This window comes from Vicugna pacos, chromosome 14 (genome assembly GCF_048564905.1).
Source record: "Vicugna pacos chromosome 14, VicPac4, whole genome shotgun sequence".
Lineage (NCBI taxonomy): Eukaryota > Metazoa > Chordata > Mammalia > Artiodactyla > Camelidae > Vicugna > Vicugna pacos.
The window spans coordinates 34,998,499-35,016,841 of record NC_133000.1 but is presented as its reverse complement, the minus strand read 5'-3'; the positions used below and the strand labels follow the sequence as shown (position 1 = coordinate 35,016,841).

General features: G+C 44.2%; 1 protein-coding gene; it reads left to right on the top strand.

The window, feature by feature from the left end:
• Window positions 1–18,343, top strand: part of LOC140701238 (uncharacterized) — a 166,165-nt gene that overhangs the window by 84,557 nt on the left and 63,265 nt on the right.

Below are 18,343 nucleotides of genomic sequence, written 5' to 3'. Positions count from 1 at the left end.
TTATGCAGGGAAAGGCGTATCACGGTGTTTGGGACAGAGCAGGGAAATATTCATTCTCAGTTTGTCCCTGTGATTAAGTCAAAGGCCCCACTTTGCCTCCGAAGTACAGACGAGCTCTTCTGGGCTGCCTTCCCCCCCACCTTCTGCTCTGTTTCCCGGTGTATCTATCGTGCTGTCCCTCGGGCAGAAGAGGGTGAGATGCCTTTGCCGAGACGTGGTCCCCCTTTTCTGGGGTGAGTGAGGGAAGCTGTGTCCCCCCAGTCTACGGCCTCTGTCCTTGGGTCTGGAGAGGGCTCATGGTGGTCCCACAGGTGACGGTCGGAGGACCTGGCATGTGCTACCAGGCCCACTTTGGAGGAGGTGCTCTGTGATTCTTGAACTTACGTAAGATCAGATCCTACTTTCTGGTTGTTGGTAAGTTGGAGGAGAAGATGCTAGAGAATTGATAAATAGAATGTCTAGACCAGCCCTGTGAGTGAAAAGCACGGGGGACCCGAGTCCCACCTGCGAGAGCCCTCCTAGCAGGCTCTGGATGAATATTCTGTTCCTCCCAGGACATACCTCTATGGCTTAAGGAAGAGGAGAGGCATGTCGTGGCCATGATCTGTACTTGTCCTCACAGGGCCCTATGATCTACATGCCCGCAATCCCCATCTACTTCTTGGAGATGAGCTGACATGTTTAGGAGCCTGGGCACTGCTGAGGGCATAGCTGCCAGCACCGTGCTACACAGAGTCTGGCTCCGTTCACCTCATCTGTCAACTCCTGCTGAGGCCCCAGACATTAGTCAAGGTAGGTTCATCAGCGAAACCTAAGCAGGGACCTTCTTCTCCCCCTGGACAGACTGGTGAGTGAGCAGTGGAAGCCTGGAGCCCTGCCCCAGACCCCACGCCAGTGCCACTTCTTTTGCCATAGGAGGCACTGGTGACATTTTTGCTCAACAAATGCTTGTCTCTGAGTCTGCAGACCCACCAGAGAATGCCAGCTTGTTTTTGCCTTTTGAAGTCTGCCCTTGGGACTTAGCGTAGTAGCCGGATGTGTACTTAGCCCACAGTGGTTCAGCGCATTAATCTTCCCTCCTTGTGGGTCTGTCTGTTCTGGTACCATAAGGGCTCAGCCAGCATCTGAACGTCAGTGAGATAACGCGGCCAGTGAGCGAGGGTCAAGCACATTCTCCTCCAGTCACTTCTACTCCATTGTTGCTTTTACTATTCCACAGTCATTAATTTTTTAAACAATGCCTTGGTGCAGGAGCAGAGCCTCATTCTCTCCTGCTACTCTTGGTGGCAGTGACTAAATCTGTCCAGAATGAAATGCGACCACAATTTGTAGCTCAAAAGCTGCCTCGACGCTTGTAGGTGGAATTTTGGTTAGGGGCGCTGAACACGTTGTGGTCCCTTGGCAGCGCCGCTCCCCTCAGGCCCCTGCTTTCCCTGGAGCAGGAGGTGAGGGTGGGTCTCACCATCCCCGCATCCCTGACCTCACACACTCACGTAAATTCTTGTACATGCAGTCAAAATCATTTTTGTTCTTGTGTGTTTCTAATTTTCTCTTGTTCCTCTTTTCCTTTTTCTTTATTCCTTTTTCACTTGTACTGCCCAGTGAGCATGTTGTTGCTTCTGAAAATGTGGGCTGTGCACACCCTGCATTGGAAATAGCCAGATTGCCCTCCGTACGTCTCCATTGCTTTAAAAAGCAACAACTTAACAGCTGTTTTGATCCATCTATTATCTTAGTCATTTTTTAATTTTCTAATTTTTTGGAATATTTTCTTTGTTAGCTCATCACCCACTGGTGTTTGATACCTGTTGAAATCCTTGCTTTTGAGGAACATGTTTGGTTGTCCTTTTATTTGGTGACAAATGCGCTCTTATTAAATTTGTTTGATTGTTTTGTAGAAGTAAGATGCGATTTGATTTAGGCGGCTGCTGAGGGATTCTTTTCATGGAGTATTTAAACTTGTAAGGTCTAATTCTGCAGCATTTTGCTCGATTCCTGCTTTTACACAAACGTGCTCGGCACGCGGTTCCTGGCTGTCGCTGTGTGACGTGCGTGACGGCGCTTCCTGGCCGGCGGTCACTGGTGAGGAAGTGGCCGCCACGGAGGTGACAGCTGCAGGGGACGCTGTTGGAGGAAGCGGTCAACGTTTGGTTCTTTAATATTTTTTTTTTTGCATTCAACTTCCCCGTGCCATTTACATTACTTTGCCTTCATAAAGGGGCAGAATTGGGTCTAAAATCCATGCCACTATTTTGTTCCCTTTACGAGGCTGGTTTTTCTCAGTATCAGGACAACATGGCCTTCTCCTAAGTAGCTAGCTCACCTGGATCTGTTGGACACAGGGACTGCTAAAAGGGCCGTAGCTTCCTCTCTGCTCCAGCCAGTGGGCATTCAGAGCTGGGTCTGTGGTTTGCCTCAGCAGCCGTGCAGACCTCCCTGCCTCGGCCTTTACTTTTAACCCATGTTGGCAGTAAAGAGCTGAATCCGTTTCTGTTGCAGCTGACGTCCACCACTGACGGCCGTGTCGTTAGTTTGTGTTAGTCAGTCCCCAACACCCCAGACAACCGTGAAAGAAGATGATTTGGCCGACCTAGGACCTTGGATTCTCACCCCTACCCTGGTTCATCTCACCTGGCGGAATTGTTTGGTCACCACCATCATGCTGACCATGAGGCCTTGTTTCTCCTTTCATGCTCTGGTCCAAATGTGGACACTTCATTTTTCACTGAATTTGTCTCGCTTGAGACAAGCCAGAATATCTGAATGAGTCCATCACATTCTGGGTGGGGAACAGAACAGAAGTAAGTGTCACAAGTAGATGGAGTCTAGGCTGTCCAGGTTGGCAAATGCAGGCTGGGATCTGTGAAGGCCGGGCTGTACCTTGGACACAGGCCTTTCCCGTGGCCCCTGAGAGCCCATGAGTTGAAGTGATAACAGCCTTGCATGGGTTCCCTCATCCTCATCTGCTCATTGGCAAGTGTGTCTGCTAATTAGGAGCTCCCCCAGACCTCGGGCCCTTCAAAGCTCAGACCACGGGAGAACCTTGAGTCCCTCCTCCTGGGCCTCCTGTGTGAGAATCCAGTGCCTTCTGAGGTGAACAGCGGCAGGAGATGCCTCCCCCTCCAGGGAGCACCCTACGGAGGACTGTTAGTGCACCATGCTGTGAGTTTGTGTGTTTCCGGCCATGGTCCCTGCAGAACTACACTTGAGATGGGCTTATTGACGGAAATAACAGGACTGATTCCAGGGCAGGGCTGGGGGGAGGGAACAGTGGAAATTGAATGTGACCTCAGACACCTCGGTGGGTGCTGGGGCTGTTACTAAAATGGGGAGTCTGGGAGATACCTGCCAGGAATGGAATTCCAGAGTAAATGGTGGACATGAGGCATTTTTAAGATGCCATTTGTCATCCAAGTTAGGACTTCAAAGAGGCACTCGGGTCGATGAGCCTGGGGCTCAGGTGAAGGAGCCATACTAGAGATACACTCTTAGCTACTGTTCACAGCCTTGCATCTGAATTAGATCATCTTGAGGGTTGCAGACTGAGGCTGAGGTGGGGCAGGGCTGTGTCTGGATTGGAGGAAAGCCCAGACCATGCAGCTTTGGTGTGTCAGTCAGTGGCGTTTGCCATTGTCAAAGCAATGCCAGTTATCCTTATGGGGCCGGGGGCTGGGCAGGACCAGCCAGGAAGAAATCTGAAGGGAGGGTCGTGGCCACGTGTGCGTCTTGGGAAGGTGCAGAGTCTGCAGGGTCCGGGAGGGTCGACTCCTCAGAAGCTAGAGTTGGAGTGAGGAGTGGGGAGAAGTTTGTCACAATCACCTGTGAGGGAGGGAGGGAGGCCTTGGGAGCCCCACCCTACTGGACTGGTTTTCCCATGAACAGAAGGCAGTTAGACAGAGGATCTGAGGTGAGAAGGGATGGGCACTGGGAGGGGAGCCAACCTGGAGAATGGTGCTTGGAAAGTTCTGGAATAGTCTCCCTGAAAAATAGAGTTAAAAATACCCAGACTCTTAAGAACATTGTTAGTGACTTGGGAGGAGGCAGTTGTTTTTCTGGCCTCCTAAGGGTAAGGCATGTATCCAGGGATACACAGAAGATACGGGTAGTCTGTTTCAGGGGCTTGATCGTTACCGGGGGAACAGTGCAAGTTTAAAGGGGGAGAAGGGCAGAGGAGGGAAACTAGCCAGGCCCCGTGTCAGGTACCAGTCGGCCGCCCTACTTGCGTGTTGCATTCACATCCATGCCTCCCAGGTGGGCGGTGGCAGCCCCCTTTTGCGGTTTGGGAAGCCTTCTCAGAGGGGTTAAGGAATTGGTCCATTTAGCGGCTAGTAAATGCTGTAGCAGGATTCAAGCAGGGCCTTGTCAGACTTCAAGGGCATGTTCTCTCTACTGTTTCCAGTACTTCCCTGTTATACCTGGAATGGTGAAGTGGGTCAGTTTTGGAGCCTTTCAGAAAAAGTATGATTTAAGCGCCTCAGGACTGTTTTACAAAGCTCAGCGTTGTTTGATGGTTCTGAAGCACGCAGTGATTTTCGCCCCACAGAGGTAACGTCTAACTCCTTTGTCGATGTCGTGGTTGCAAATGATGGACAGGTTCAAAACCACACTTCGCAGCTTCTGAAGGGAAACTCTCCAATTCTCCCTTGGTCGGCTTTCTTCCACGGGATGTAACTGTGCTGCAGCATAGGCCTGAGCTTTCCGTATGGAGTGAGGGTTTAATATCCGATGTTAGCATAAAACAGTCAGATGAAGAAAATCGACGTTGACAATTTATTTTTGGGTTTCATTTGTCAAGATATACTATCAGTTAATGGCCCATATTACAAATGAAATTGAGTACAGGACATTGCATTTCTTCCTTTCTATTTAGAGTTCTCTTACAGAATAATGTTGCCTGCTTTGGAACATCAGCTGCACCACTCACGGCACCTATCAGTGTGTTGGTGTGATTGCATTTACAGAGTGAATGTAATCTGGGCTTCCTCAGACCCAAACACTTCAGTGCAGAATCACGGGCTGTAGCCATCTGTTAGTCACGCAAATACTTCTAAAATTATATGATGCTAGAAAAGGAAGAAGAGAGAGAGAGAGATTGATTTTATCAAATTTCCTTTCAGTTCTAACTGCAAACTGTTGTTGAGCAGCTCTGGTTTCCTTTGGATATGAATATATACATTTCTTTGCATGTAACCTGGGTTTTGGACTAGAACACCAAGTTTTTGCTGTCCACAAGCCACAAAAATAGTAGCCAAATTGGACCCGTGTGAAATAGTTTATACTTTTTTCTGAGAAAGTATCCTTGAATTTGGGACTTGGGCTGTGATTTTTGCTTTTTGCTTCCCCCACCCGTCTTGCAATCTCTCACTCCTTCCCACGTGGCCCCCAAGGGTTCGTGGACTCAAAGGAGCAGGCAAACACCCAGTTGGTCACCATGTACTGCTGCTATAGATAGAGGCCAGACAAGACATAAAGGACATTATCAGAGAGGACTTCCTGGAAGAAATGGGCTCTACATTCAGTTGTGAGGACAGAGTAAGAGTCAGCCAGGAGAAGGAGTCAAGAATGTGGCTCAGGTCGCAGGTGCAGCCCGGGCAGAGGCCTGGAAGCTTTTGGCGTGGGGACCCGGGGAGAGTGCCCTGTGCGGTCCAGGGTGGAGGGAGCCCCTGCTGGGGAGGACACTGGAGAGAGTCCGTGGTGTAGGGCTTTGGAAGAAGTTGAGTTTTACTAGAACTGACACAGTAGGCAGTGAAGGGTGTCAACAGAAAGTGACCCTCAGGAAAGGTACTTCTGGTTTTGCTTCTGATATACTACAGACAAAAGGGTCGGGACGGGCGAGAGCAGGTATGTCGGTCCCTTTGAGACCCAACCCGTCATTCATTTATTCATAACACGTGCACTTCAGTGAGTCTAGGGGAGACAGAGTGTAGCCACATTAGTAAGCAAAATGTATTTGCTTCTTGAGAACTTAGCATTGTCAGAAGTTGACTTAGCCTAGAATGTTTTAGGAAGAGAGGAACAAATTGTGGAGGTTGGAGGGAGGGAAGGCTTCCTTGGGAAACAGTCAAAATGAGCCTGGAGGCAAGTGGGAAGCAGGAGCAGGTCAGGGGGCTCCTGAGGTCACTGGGGACCTATGTACTGAGATGAGACTGGGCAAGAAGGGTCTGGGGTGGGGCTAGAACTCTACCAGGGAGCCTCTGAAGTGTTTGAAGTGGGGTTGATGTAATCAAATTTGTGCTTTGGGAAGGCTGTCGTGGCTCTGTTTATCTGTGTGTAGCGGGGAAGAGGGGGAGGGTGCCACCAACTGGGGGATCATTAGAAGACCATTCACAGGCTGGAATATGGGCATCAGGGCTACTTCGGGATGGCAGGGGCAGTGTGGATGCCGGCTTTCCTTATGTGGGGCTTGTTAGCAGGGCTGCCCTAGAGCCACCTTGTGGCTGGAAGAAAACTGATGGAGGCCGCCAGGTGGACATTCCTCTTCTCTCCTTCCATGCCTAGTGTGATGATCTTAGCTCAGCCAACATTTGGAACAAAAGAGCTAATCTCCCGGGTTGCCCAGGCCTTTGTTGAGCTCCTTCGAGTGAGATCTGGTAGGATTTAGGTTTGTGTTCACATCTGGATGTTCACTTAGCTAGAAAAGTCCTGTCATTTCGATTTCCATAGGGGTTTTTATTCCTGATAAAGACTGCTTTCTTGGTGAGAGGAAAATTAATACAGCTGTTGTCTTTTTCAAAAAAAAATCATATATTTTAAGAACTTTAATATTCAAAAGAATAGGAATATAAAAATATTTAAGGAAGACATTGGTGTGGTTTCTTTGCTTTCTGAGCTAATGTGGAGTTAGAGCCATTGCATTACTTAATAGCACATCCTTGCCAGTATTTAAAGCGCTGTTAGTGAGCGCCCCAGGCCCCACCTCTCAGAATCGTTAAAGTTTGCTCTGAAATAGTGAGGTCATAAAGGTCTTGTTTTCAGAAATCAAAAGGTTTTAAATACGCACCATAGCTCCATTTATAAAATAATAATAAGTTCATAATTAAGAAAGTGGAGGATAATTGATTTTTTTTAAAGCCTAAACATAAACTTTCTTGTGCTAATCTTGCAACTGGAAATTTTGAAAAGAAAAATCCTACTGCAATATCATCTACGTGGTATATATATATATGAGTTTCACGTTTGAAAAGTAACTGCGCAGTGGTTTTCAAAGTCAGGAGCATTCCAGCTGAAATACTGGCAGTGGTGGCTGCTGGTTTTCAATGGAAGAGCCTAAATTTGCCTTCTTAGCTTTTTTTTTTTTTGTACTGAGAAGGTTGAGTAGTGCTTTGCCAGCATGATTTTCGGGCAATTTGAGGTCAGATGTCGTGTACCAGCAGTGAGATATTTCCATGCATTTTATTTTCTGGACATCACCAGGGCACATGTGGGGTTTGTGCCTGCAGGCTGGAATGCTGTAGGACTCCCTGATCCATCACCGTTATGTCCTGGTGCTGCTCCAGTCAGTGAATGATTTTCTGTGACTTGGAGGTAATGTGGTCTGATGGAGATGATCAGATGTGCAGTTAAATTGCTATTAATTGAAATAAGAGTAACCTAGACACATTGCTCTAACAATACAGGATGAGGGAGGAGGATTGGCTGAGCTGCTTGCGGTGGGGTGTCTTCTCAGTTGACTCCCTCACCGTGATTCCTGCCAATATCCGCCCCAGCCCTGCACGGTAGTCCTGCCGAAGCAAGCAAGCACTTTGCTCAGAAACGCCCTGAATTTCCTTGTGCCTCTGTTTGTTGGCTTTTTTTTGAAAGCACATTTTGCCTTTTGCTTAAATGCCATCCATGCTAGTCACCTCTTACACTCATTTTTCTGGACCTCGTCCATAAATAGCTGCTGAATGGATGAACAGAATGTAGTATCTCCATGTAGTGGAACATTATTCACACTTAAGAGTGAGTAAAAAAGAAAAAAAAAAGAGGAGAATGAAAAAGCCACCTGTTTTGGGAATTCCACCCTGACTGTTCAACCCACACTTTTCCGTTTGAAACCCAATCACTTATGCTCCACTCTACTCTTTTTGATAGTACATACCACCTTCTAATAATCTTTAACGTTTCCAAAAAAAAAAAGAAAGAGATGCTGATACCACTTCAAAATATACAAGCCTTGATAACAGCTTGTTACTTGAAAGGAAGCAGACACAAACGGTCACAAATTGTTGATTTCAGTGATCTGAAATGCCCAGAATAGGCACATGCAGAGGCAGAGAGCAGGTGATGGTTGGAAGGGGCTGAGTGGAGGGGGATTAAGGAGTGAATGCTAGTGATAGGGGGATTCTTTTGGGCTGATGAAGTGTTCTGGAAATAGAAGGTGATGAGGGCTGCACAACCGTGATTGTGCAGAAGACTGCTGAGCGCTGTGTCTGGGAGTGCCTGTTGTTGGGGCATCTTTATTTTGTTCTCATCCTGCAATGTGAAGTGCCATCTTCTGCTGTGGTCATTCTACTCCTGTGAGTGGTGAGGGTCAGAGACTTTGTAGAGTTCTGTTCCTTTTCTCCCTCTGGCTGAGTGTAGGCAAAAAAATTTAAGCCTGAGAAAGTGCTCCATCTGCAGAAATGTCTTTCAGTTTTGCCTGGTGTAAAAATCTTGAGAGCTTTTAACCGTTGAGGCTAGTCTGTGGGGGTAAATAGCCCATGAAGCCTGGGTGAGCCCGGGAAGAGCCGGGCTTCCCTCCCAGACACGGGTGGGGATTTCACCCCCTTTCAGGCAGTGAAGGGCCCAGACCCGTGAGCAGAGTTGACAATCGTGAATATTTACGTGTATCCGCTGCTTCATCTTGGATATTAATTTCAAGCTGAGTCAGTTTGTGGCGGCAGCCTCATCCTACATCAGGAATTTATAGTATCTGCTCTTTGAGGTGAAGACCTGACAGACTTGATTATTTAACAGTCTGCCTTGAATTGATATATCAGATTCCTTTGTGAAAAGCAAAACAGCAGAAATACAGACGTCCTTTAATGCCAATGTGGCCTGGAACAGGTTTAGTCTCTGTGCCTCAGTGGCCTTATCTGTGGGTGGGGAAGATGATAACAGTGCTTCCCTCAGAGGAGCTGGTGAGGGGAGAGTGAGAAGCACAAATTGAGGACTTACACGAGATGCTCATAAATGACCGAATTTAGTGCTCTCCGCCTGGTGAGGCCTCAGGGGCAGAGATGTCAGAACAGAGCAGTCCTAGCCGGAGCTCAATACGTGATGGTAGCTGTTATGATCAGTATCACCACTGTGGGTTATCAGGTAGTTTTAAGACTTGGTAATATGATTTCATGAATAATGTTAAAAGACTAGACATCTCAGATCCAGTTTACATAGTCCTCAAGATTTCTTCTGAGAATTGGATGGTTTCTTCCCCATCTTAAATCTGAGATGAGTCTCTAAAAAATTCCCTATTCCTCCATCTTTTTGCTTTAATTCTCTATTTCTTAAAAAACAAAGTTTTTAGATGGAGTTACTGGGGACTGAACTGAGGGCCTCATGCATGCTAAGCACATACTCTCCCAAATGAGGTATAATCTCTTCCCTGATTTTTTTTTAAATTTACATCTTAGTTTTCAGAGGATAGAGGCCTCTAATTCTTTTTCTGGAGACTTGTCCATGAACCTGTAAATCTACAATTAATGGACAAAATTTGTTTTATTAAAAAAAAAAATCTATAGAATATTCTGCAATCCATCCAAAAGGAAATTCTCATGGACTTAGAATGTTTCTCCTTTAAGGTGATATCTCCTGTTTGGTCGAGCTTAATTTATTAACTGCCATCCTCATCATCATAATGACCAAACTCGCTGTGAGTGGACGCCTAACTGAGGCTAAAATGCTTTGCTCATATTTTACTTCATAGCAGGTGTTTGATTGTAGGTATCAGTGTCTCCTTTTTTGTAGCTGAGGGATTGAGAGATGGGTCAGCTTGCCCCAAATCACACGCAGCTGGCGGTGGCTAGCTCGATGCTGGAATCCAGGCTGCACAGGATGAATTCTCAATTGCTCCTCTAATCAGCCTCCTGTTGAGTGTTTTCCCGAACTCCTGTGAGTCCATAAATGACCGATTTTAGCTATCTCAGCCTGATGAGGTCTTCAAAGGAGAGACACCAGTGAGAATGTGAGGCAGAGTGACATAAATTAAAATTGTACATTTTCACAAATGTTTTATTCTCAGGTAATGACTTTAAAGGTAATATTTTTTTAATTTAGTGCTTTGTGAGAACTAAAAACAAAACATTTAAAATAACTATTGTGCAAGAGAGAAGTGGTCTTTGAAAGTCCAACTGTTGCTAATGATGTTACTTTTTTTTTCCAGTGGTATTTATTTACTGAAAAATTTCCAAACACTGAATTTGTTTTATATAGTCTTAGTATGAAAGAAAACTTTGTCAGTGAGTATTGTAAGTAAAATCCTTACTCTTTTCTTTCCTGATGATGAATATCTTAGTTGTTTACCTGGCTTAAGTATATTTCGTCATTTGTGAAATTTGAGTAATATGGTTTACCTTGTCTGACTGTGAGAGCTGGACGCCTTGTATACAAAGCACCGTATAGGTGCTTAATAAAAATGTGCTGTCACAGTGACTGATAGTTTAGAAGTATCAACTCTGAATACTAAAAAGGGTAGCTTATTTCTGATGCATATTCAATATGTATATATATGATATACATTAATATGGCTTAAAGTAACTAGGATTCAGTTTTTTTAAGTGCAGTATGAAGCTTTATTGAAATCTGTGTCATTCTAGTGAGACAGGGACTACTTAAATTGCCTTAAGCAGACGACCTTGAAGATTATTTACACAGAATGTGTATTGTTACAGCTCAGAATTCATGTTGCCGTGTAACCATCCATCAGACATTTAATTTCTCCGGATTCTGACCAGAACCATTAAGTTTAGAAAAATCCACATTGATTATTTTCAGGGAATAAGCTTCTCTCTTTTGTGATTAAAGAATATTTTGATTTTTTTCTGCACTCTTTTCAGGTTTTAAAATTTCAAAATTTTGATTTGACATGTCACTTTTTTAATAGAGAGAATAAAGCTCATGCTGTTTTAATATGTAAATAAATGTTTTTGTATTTCAACAAACTTGTATCATTTCCTGGCTCTTTGAGAACTATTTTGCAAGATACTTAGATTACCTACTGTTGGAAAAATACAGACGTGACTTTTATGAATATAGGTGTAGTACAGTTCTGTTGGTTTTTACTACAGTGCAAGACATGAGACCTAGGAGAGCTTTGCTGCTGATTGCCAGGAGGACAGATCTCAGGTCTCAGTCTCCCCTCGTGTAAAATGAAGTGGCTGGACTGGAATCTTTCCACTTCTAAGATGAATTTTCATGAGCCTATGTCTTTTGTTTATATTTAGGAGTATTAGCAATATCAGATTAAATACTGAATACCCGTCCATTCCCCCGAAGCAAAGTGCAGTATATGCTACATAAGCTTCTAGTTATCTGATTCTCGTTTCTCATCCTACAGTCAATTTTTGTGTTGCATGTTTCCCGGCAACCTGGAAGGTCTTTTTAGCCATAGGTGGCGCTGTTGCAACTTTTTACAGTCTTAATTTTTCTGTTTGTAAAATAAGGCTTAAACAATGTGATTTTATTTTGATTTCTTTGCTTAATGCTTCAGAATAGCACAATGTCCATTATGTCTTTCTACCTGGAAAAATTTTTCTGCTTATATCATAGTTTTATTCTGTTATCTCGCTGTGAACATTTCAGACTTGCTGTGCAAACAATGGCAAAATCAGCCTTTTCTTCTAGTGTTAGAAACCAGTGAGCCGGGATTTTATAAAACAGCTAGAAGCTGCCTCTGGAGCACCATAAAGCTGAAAAGTGTGTTGAGTTCCCTGAGTATTGACCCCGCCGCTGTGTGTTAATTGGTGGCAGTTGATTTGGTACATATATGAAGGGGTGTAGTTTCTTGACTTGGGTTTGCCTGCACGTGCTGCCACTGAACCACATGATCCTGAGTCAGCTCGTTCTGAGTTTTCCCCTCGTCTGTGAGAAGGGGACGCTCATATCTGCTTTGTAGAATTGTGAGAATTAGTAATTATGTAACGTGTTTAACACAGTGGGTACGTCAAGAGAACTCATAAACTTTAGCTGCTGTTTTGTGTGAAGCCATCATTTTATAGTCTTTGGTAATTACAAAGAAACAAGAAAATAAGAAAAGCTGATTTTATGATGAAAGATATTTGAGGAGGTTCCATAATTCCTACACCCATAATTTAGCATCAGCAGAGTCAGAACTGTTACACAGTCGCCCTGGACCAACGTTAAGCCACAGAAATTTTTGTTACTTCATATATGTTGGGGCCTAAGGGGAACCAATACTTATACACATGTTGTCTCCAGCAGCCAACTGAGAGGTGACACAAAAGAGTAGGCAGGCGTTAAATGTCTTCTTTGTTACTGATGAAGCCACGTTCTCCATGAACTTCAGGGCTGTGGGTAAATGAGTGTCATGATACTGTGTCCCAGAAGTAGAGACTCACCCTGTCCCAGGTATCTCTGGGCCACAACAAGCCTTCCCTTGAGAGAATCTGCCCCATCATGCACAGGGCTGTTCTGCCATGGAGCTGAGCATCCAGGGTGCTTCCCTAGGGTGGCCAACACTGGAGGGAAAGGAAGGGTTTCACATGCCCTGCTTGTCTCCCTGGAATCACAACTCAATCTGTTAATGTGAGGAGGGCTAGCTGTGGGCCAGGGGTCAGGGCTGTGAAGAGAGTAGCACTCTGCATGGCCCAGAGGAGTGGGGAGGAGGTATCCCTTCCATCAGTTTAAACAGGTGGTGGGATGGAACAGAAGGGTGCACCCCAAGAGTTTATAAAAGGAGAAATAAAAATTTCCTTTTGGTATTAGTCTAGCCAGGAAACACAGAAGATGATTAGGAAGGAGACTTGTAAACCACTGTAATATTAATTTGACATTTGTTGAGCACCAAAAATGTGCTACATTCTTTTCTGAGCGTTTTACAGAAATGAATCCTTCAATCTTCTCAACAAGCGAGTAAGGAAGGTTTGATTGTTATCCCAGTTTTACAGTGTGGAAATTGAGGCACACAGAGGGTAAGTTGGCCAAGGTCACAGAACCAGTAAGTGGCAGAGCAAGTATTTTAACCCTGGCTGTATGGTATTGTGGCTCCCAGAATGGGCTTTGGGTGTTTAGATGTATCGGCATCTCTCGATTTCTGTACGTCTGTGCCTCAATTAGCCCAGAAAGGACAGGGAAAGGAGAGTTACACAGGTGCTCACAGTCGTGTCTCGGCAACTGTCCACGAAGAGTGCACCGTGATTAGCATTAATTGTTTTCCAGGCAGCAGATCTGTTGGTATAACAGAAATTTAGTCCATTGAATTAATCTAGAAATCCTTCCTGCTCTGCTTCTGTCCACACTTGCCATGTGACTGCCTGCCCGTGATTGTGCCGTGGAGGAGAACATATACTCATGGTTGAACTCTGATATTGTAGTCTGGTTCATAGTTTCACGTCTTCTGTTACATTAAAAAGTTAAATTTCTGGTTTCTTGTATCAGTGTCTCATGAGTTTGGTTAATGTGAAACCAGTCCATGGGAGCCCAGGGGTTATGACGGTATAAATTTTTAGCACGTTGTGGCACTTCTAGCTGTGCAGACCTGACTGGGGGATGTACGCCTTTCTCACTGATTTCTCCCAACAGCAGGGTCCTCTCACGGATGTGAGGCTGGGAGCTCTCTGAGTAGCTCAGTCAGAGGCCAAGTCCACCAATCAGAAAATGATGAAGTACCTGGAAGTGGGTTTAATAAAAGTAAAGGGCTTCCAGGTAGTCCGATGGGCTGTTCAAGAAATTTGGTGAAAAGCTGTCCACTGTCTGTGGTTTAGCTGCTTCTTTGCTGTTGAAAAGTCTGGAGTAGATGAAGGGATTTTAAAAAGCAGAAAGGAGTGATTTCAGGTGGTACGTCCACACCGGTGAGAAGTGATGGATGACCGCCTGTGTGAGGCACAGAGTCTTACAAACTTCATAAAACAGCTTCAAATGCTCTGCCATCTGAGTGCACTTCATATGGGGTCCAGTTCATCACTGGTCACGCTGTGAGGGCAAGTAACTGACGATGGCAGAAAGGACACGGAGGCATCAAAAAGTTCTCAGTCATGTTCCCTGTTTAAAGAATGTGGCACAGTGTATTATATTTGAGCTGGTTTTTCACTGAACAGTTTTTAGTGTTTTCTGGGACTCCCCAGTGCCCCAAGGTTCCATGCAGCTGGGTGTCCCCTCATTGCAGCTTCATCAGCGCTTGCCCTGGGCTGATGTGGTGTCACGGGAAGCAGGACGGTCAGCGTCCCCAGCTCCTCTGAGCTCCGTCTCCTCATCCGCAGAGCCTGGTTTCTCATCCGTGTCTACTTAGTAGGGTTGCTGAGAATCATCGTGTGATTTCTGGTTGTCTCTGTGACTGGCAAATAGCCAATAATTGATAGAAACTCTTGTTTTTTTATTGTAATTGTGTCTCCTAGATTGCAGTGGTTTTTAGTCTGCATTTTTTAATAACTTTACTCATTTTTAAATATGCCCTTATTTTATTTTTTTTTTGAGGTACTGGGGACTGAAGCAAGGACATTGTGCATGCTATGCAGGTGCTCTACCACTGACTAATACCCACCCTCCTTGTCTGCACTTAAAAATAAATATTGCAATACACAAAATAGCTCTTAAACTCCATCATGGGACCTGGTCTCTGTATAGGCAATTGAACACGTATACTATTTCAATAAGAATAAATGCTGTTGAGACATACGTTTCTGAATCTGTTAATGTGCTTAAAAACGATCATAGCTAGTGATAAACACGAGACTTGGATCCAGTACTTCTTAGGGTATGTTTTGCCATCATGGGAAATTACATTCTACCGAGAAGGCTAATTGGGTCTCTTTGATATTTGGATGGTTTAGCAGGTGATCAAGGCTTTCCAAAGCTGACAGTTTTGTATTTTAAACTAACTACAAAGTTATCTTCTAGAAGATGGAAATAATAACCTTGTGAATTTCCCAGTAATCCAGGGGGTATGTGTCTGTGTCTGTGTCTGTGTGAACGTTTGTGTGTGTGATTTCAGGAATGTAGAAATAAGTTCCATATAGACTTCTGATATCTTTCTCTTCCAGTTCAAGGTATAAGCATATACTTACACAAATAAATTGATTTTCTTTTGTCATTTGGCATATTGGCGGGAATAAGAGGTTCTCATAGTTGTTTCAGAAGGGTTGGGAAGCATGAGCTTAGAAAACGGGAGGAGAAAGAGGCAGGGAGACACTTCACACTTTGTGCAGGATATGAGAAACAGTAGCTTTTCTTTTCTCTTTTCTTCTAAAGCAAACTGGCACTGAATTGTAACACACTATTACTCAGAATTGCTTTTCTAATCAGATACAAGTGCCTCAGATTTTTCAAGGCAACATGAATGATGAAATGTGTTTTAGCATTTATCTTTAAAAGTAGTTTTATTTCTCAAGCAAAAGACTATAGCCTGTTTCTTCCAGCGCCACAAGAAATTCTCATTGATCTATGTACATGTTCTACGTGCTTATTTTCTTTGGGTTTTTTTTTTAAGTGCTTGTTTCATTGTGGTGTGAATGAATGTTTAAAATTTCTGGATTTTGATCTTTAGAAAATGCTGATATATCAGAACTGTTAAAAACCTGATTGTTCTTTGGTCCTTGTTTGGTGGGGCACCCTGTTGATTAATCTTGTCTGTTAAAGAGAGAAATTCTTCCTCTAGCCTGCAGATCATTAAGTGTATGGTTTGCAGTATGCCTTTAAATTTCATTGAATGCATTGAACATGATTGTCCAGTGAATTTTGAGTTGACTCATAGTAATGACTTTGCTTTGTTTCTGTGGCTTTTACTCCTCTCCACAAGAGCTTGAATTCTCTGTTGCATTTTGTATACGTGTTCTTCACAGTGGAAGACATTTTTTACAGAGGTGGTTTTTCCTAACACCTCTGAATGCCTTCTGTAATTGATACAACAAAAATCTGTTATTTCAATGCTTAATTATTTCATAAACTAGTTTTTGGCTTAATCAGAAACAATGACAGAGTGATAATAAAAAATAGGAAAATTTTCCTTCCTTTGAAGAATAGAAATCAGGTGGTCAGGCTCACCCATGCTTTGTGCCTGACACACTTAATCTCATGTCATTGTGTATCATGATTCGGAGATGGAGTTGCTTCAGGTTTATTGATTTTTGTTTTAACATTTGTTTTGAATTCTTTCTCCAGGCTTATGTATCCTGTTGGGTTTGTTGAAACTGTAGAAGGGAAACAAAAGCTTTTTTTGGTTTCCGGAGGCCTGAGTTGCTGATGATAAAGAGTTGAGGGTGGGCTGAGGAACAGAGTGACACTCCATCTGCTCCCAGCTGAAATTGATTAACAATGAAATCAATTAAGTGTATCGGTATTTGACCAATAGAAGTTAGCGAGCCCAAACTGGCTAGTTATGCCCAAAGAAAGTACTGAATTCACCTGCAGAATTAGGTGCTTTACCAAGAAGAAGCAGCTTAGAGCAATCAGAAAAATCAGTCCTATGATGAGATATAAAATAAATATAATATCTTTTATTTCTGAAACTTTTCTACGTTAAGTTGTGTAGAGCTAAAATTAAGTTTCAAGCACCAGGAGTTAACAGTGTGGGTGGTTCTGTATGATCATTATTCAGGAATGTGCCTAGACTCTGCTAGAGTGGCTGAAGCTGGCAGGAAAAGACCCAGAGCCAGGATTTGTCACCCTAGGTTGTCCTCCATAATGGTTCCATGTGGGAGCCCATGATTGGGTTAACAAATTTTAACAGACCCCAGCCGCCCGTCAAATTTAAGAAGAAAACATATACTTAGTAACTGCTTTGCAAGCAGGGCCCTGTGCATACTCACTCCTGTCTCCTTGCCTTAAAAAGCAGAGATAATGCTTTGCTTGCATAGATGAGGTTTTAGATAGCACTCTGCTCATCGCAAAGCAATGACCCAGGCCCTCAGCTATAAGGGCTGGGCTTGTGTGCAGTTAGATACTCTATTATCCCCCAAACAAGGACCTAGCTGGTCTGGTGGTCTGCTTTGTAATTCACATGTCTAAAGAATGTATCTTATTCCCCTCACCCCATGACTTCCCTAAAGATACACTAAGCCTTTGTACTCATGGTGGATTCTACAATCTCTGTCTCATCCTTCTTTCCCCAAGTTCCTGCTTACTATCACACAACTGTTAATGACGTTTTCCTTTGATTATACACAATAAATGTGAGAGCATTTGAGAGAATCGTGGAGTTGGGTCCCTACGCCCTCTCGCTTTCTTGACTTTTTCCACAGAGTCTTGAGTATTCATTCCCTGTACGTAAGACTTCTGCCAGCCAGAACCCACAGTTCCAGGTGAGAAGGATGCAGGCTTTATCTCTCCTACCCGAGGGAGAGAGAGTAGAAAATTGAGATCTGCTCTTCCGTGGTCCCTTCCTGCCCCAGGTCTACTCCAGTTCACCTGCAGCCTTCTGGCCTCTGCTCACAGGGCCTCTGTCCCAGGACTGACAGCAGCCTTTTCTTCCCTTGTCAACATTTCCTGTGCCTTTTAGAAGTTGGTCTCTTCTGTGCAATACAACCCTGGCAGATGTGATGGTGGTAAGCGTGCTGGTGGGCAGTCACTTGGGGACTGCCAGGAGCCATGCTGATTCTCCTGAGTCTCATATTCGGGGTTACAGAACTGTCGAGCAACAGAGGAAGCCCTTTAACTTGAGGCCAGCTCAGCATTGCATCACTTTCATTTTATTTTTGAATTTTCAATGGAGAAATTATTTGTAGCAAGCTGTTCCAGATTTTTGGCTGCCTGCTTTCCTCACCACCATTTCCTTGTTGGCTCTGGTGCTTGTTTTAAGAACCAGGTTTCTTCTCTGGTTATTTCTAGCAGCTGGGCTTGCCGAATCCTTGATCTGCATTTGAAGCAGAATGCTTCTTCGTGATGTCAAGCTGATTTTCCTATTTCTGAATATTTCGTGTACACTCAGCAACTCTTTCAAGTGAAATGCTCTTGTCCAATTCTGTTAACCCACATTTGCCGATCTCCTGCTTTCATGCTGAGGGCAGTTTCTTCTTCCTGTAATAAAAGTTAGCAATTTGCATTTACTATTTGAAGGTTCTGGCCCTAGGTGCTTTTGTCCTTAACAGTTTTAATACAATTCACCCATTAAAATGTACAGCGGTTTTTACTCAATGCCCAGAATTGTGCATCGCAGTCAATCTTAGAATATTTTCATCCCCCAACAGGAAGCCCTGTATGCACAAGCAGTCAT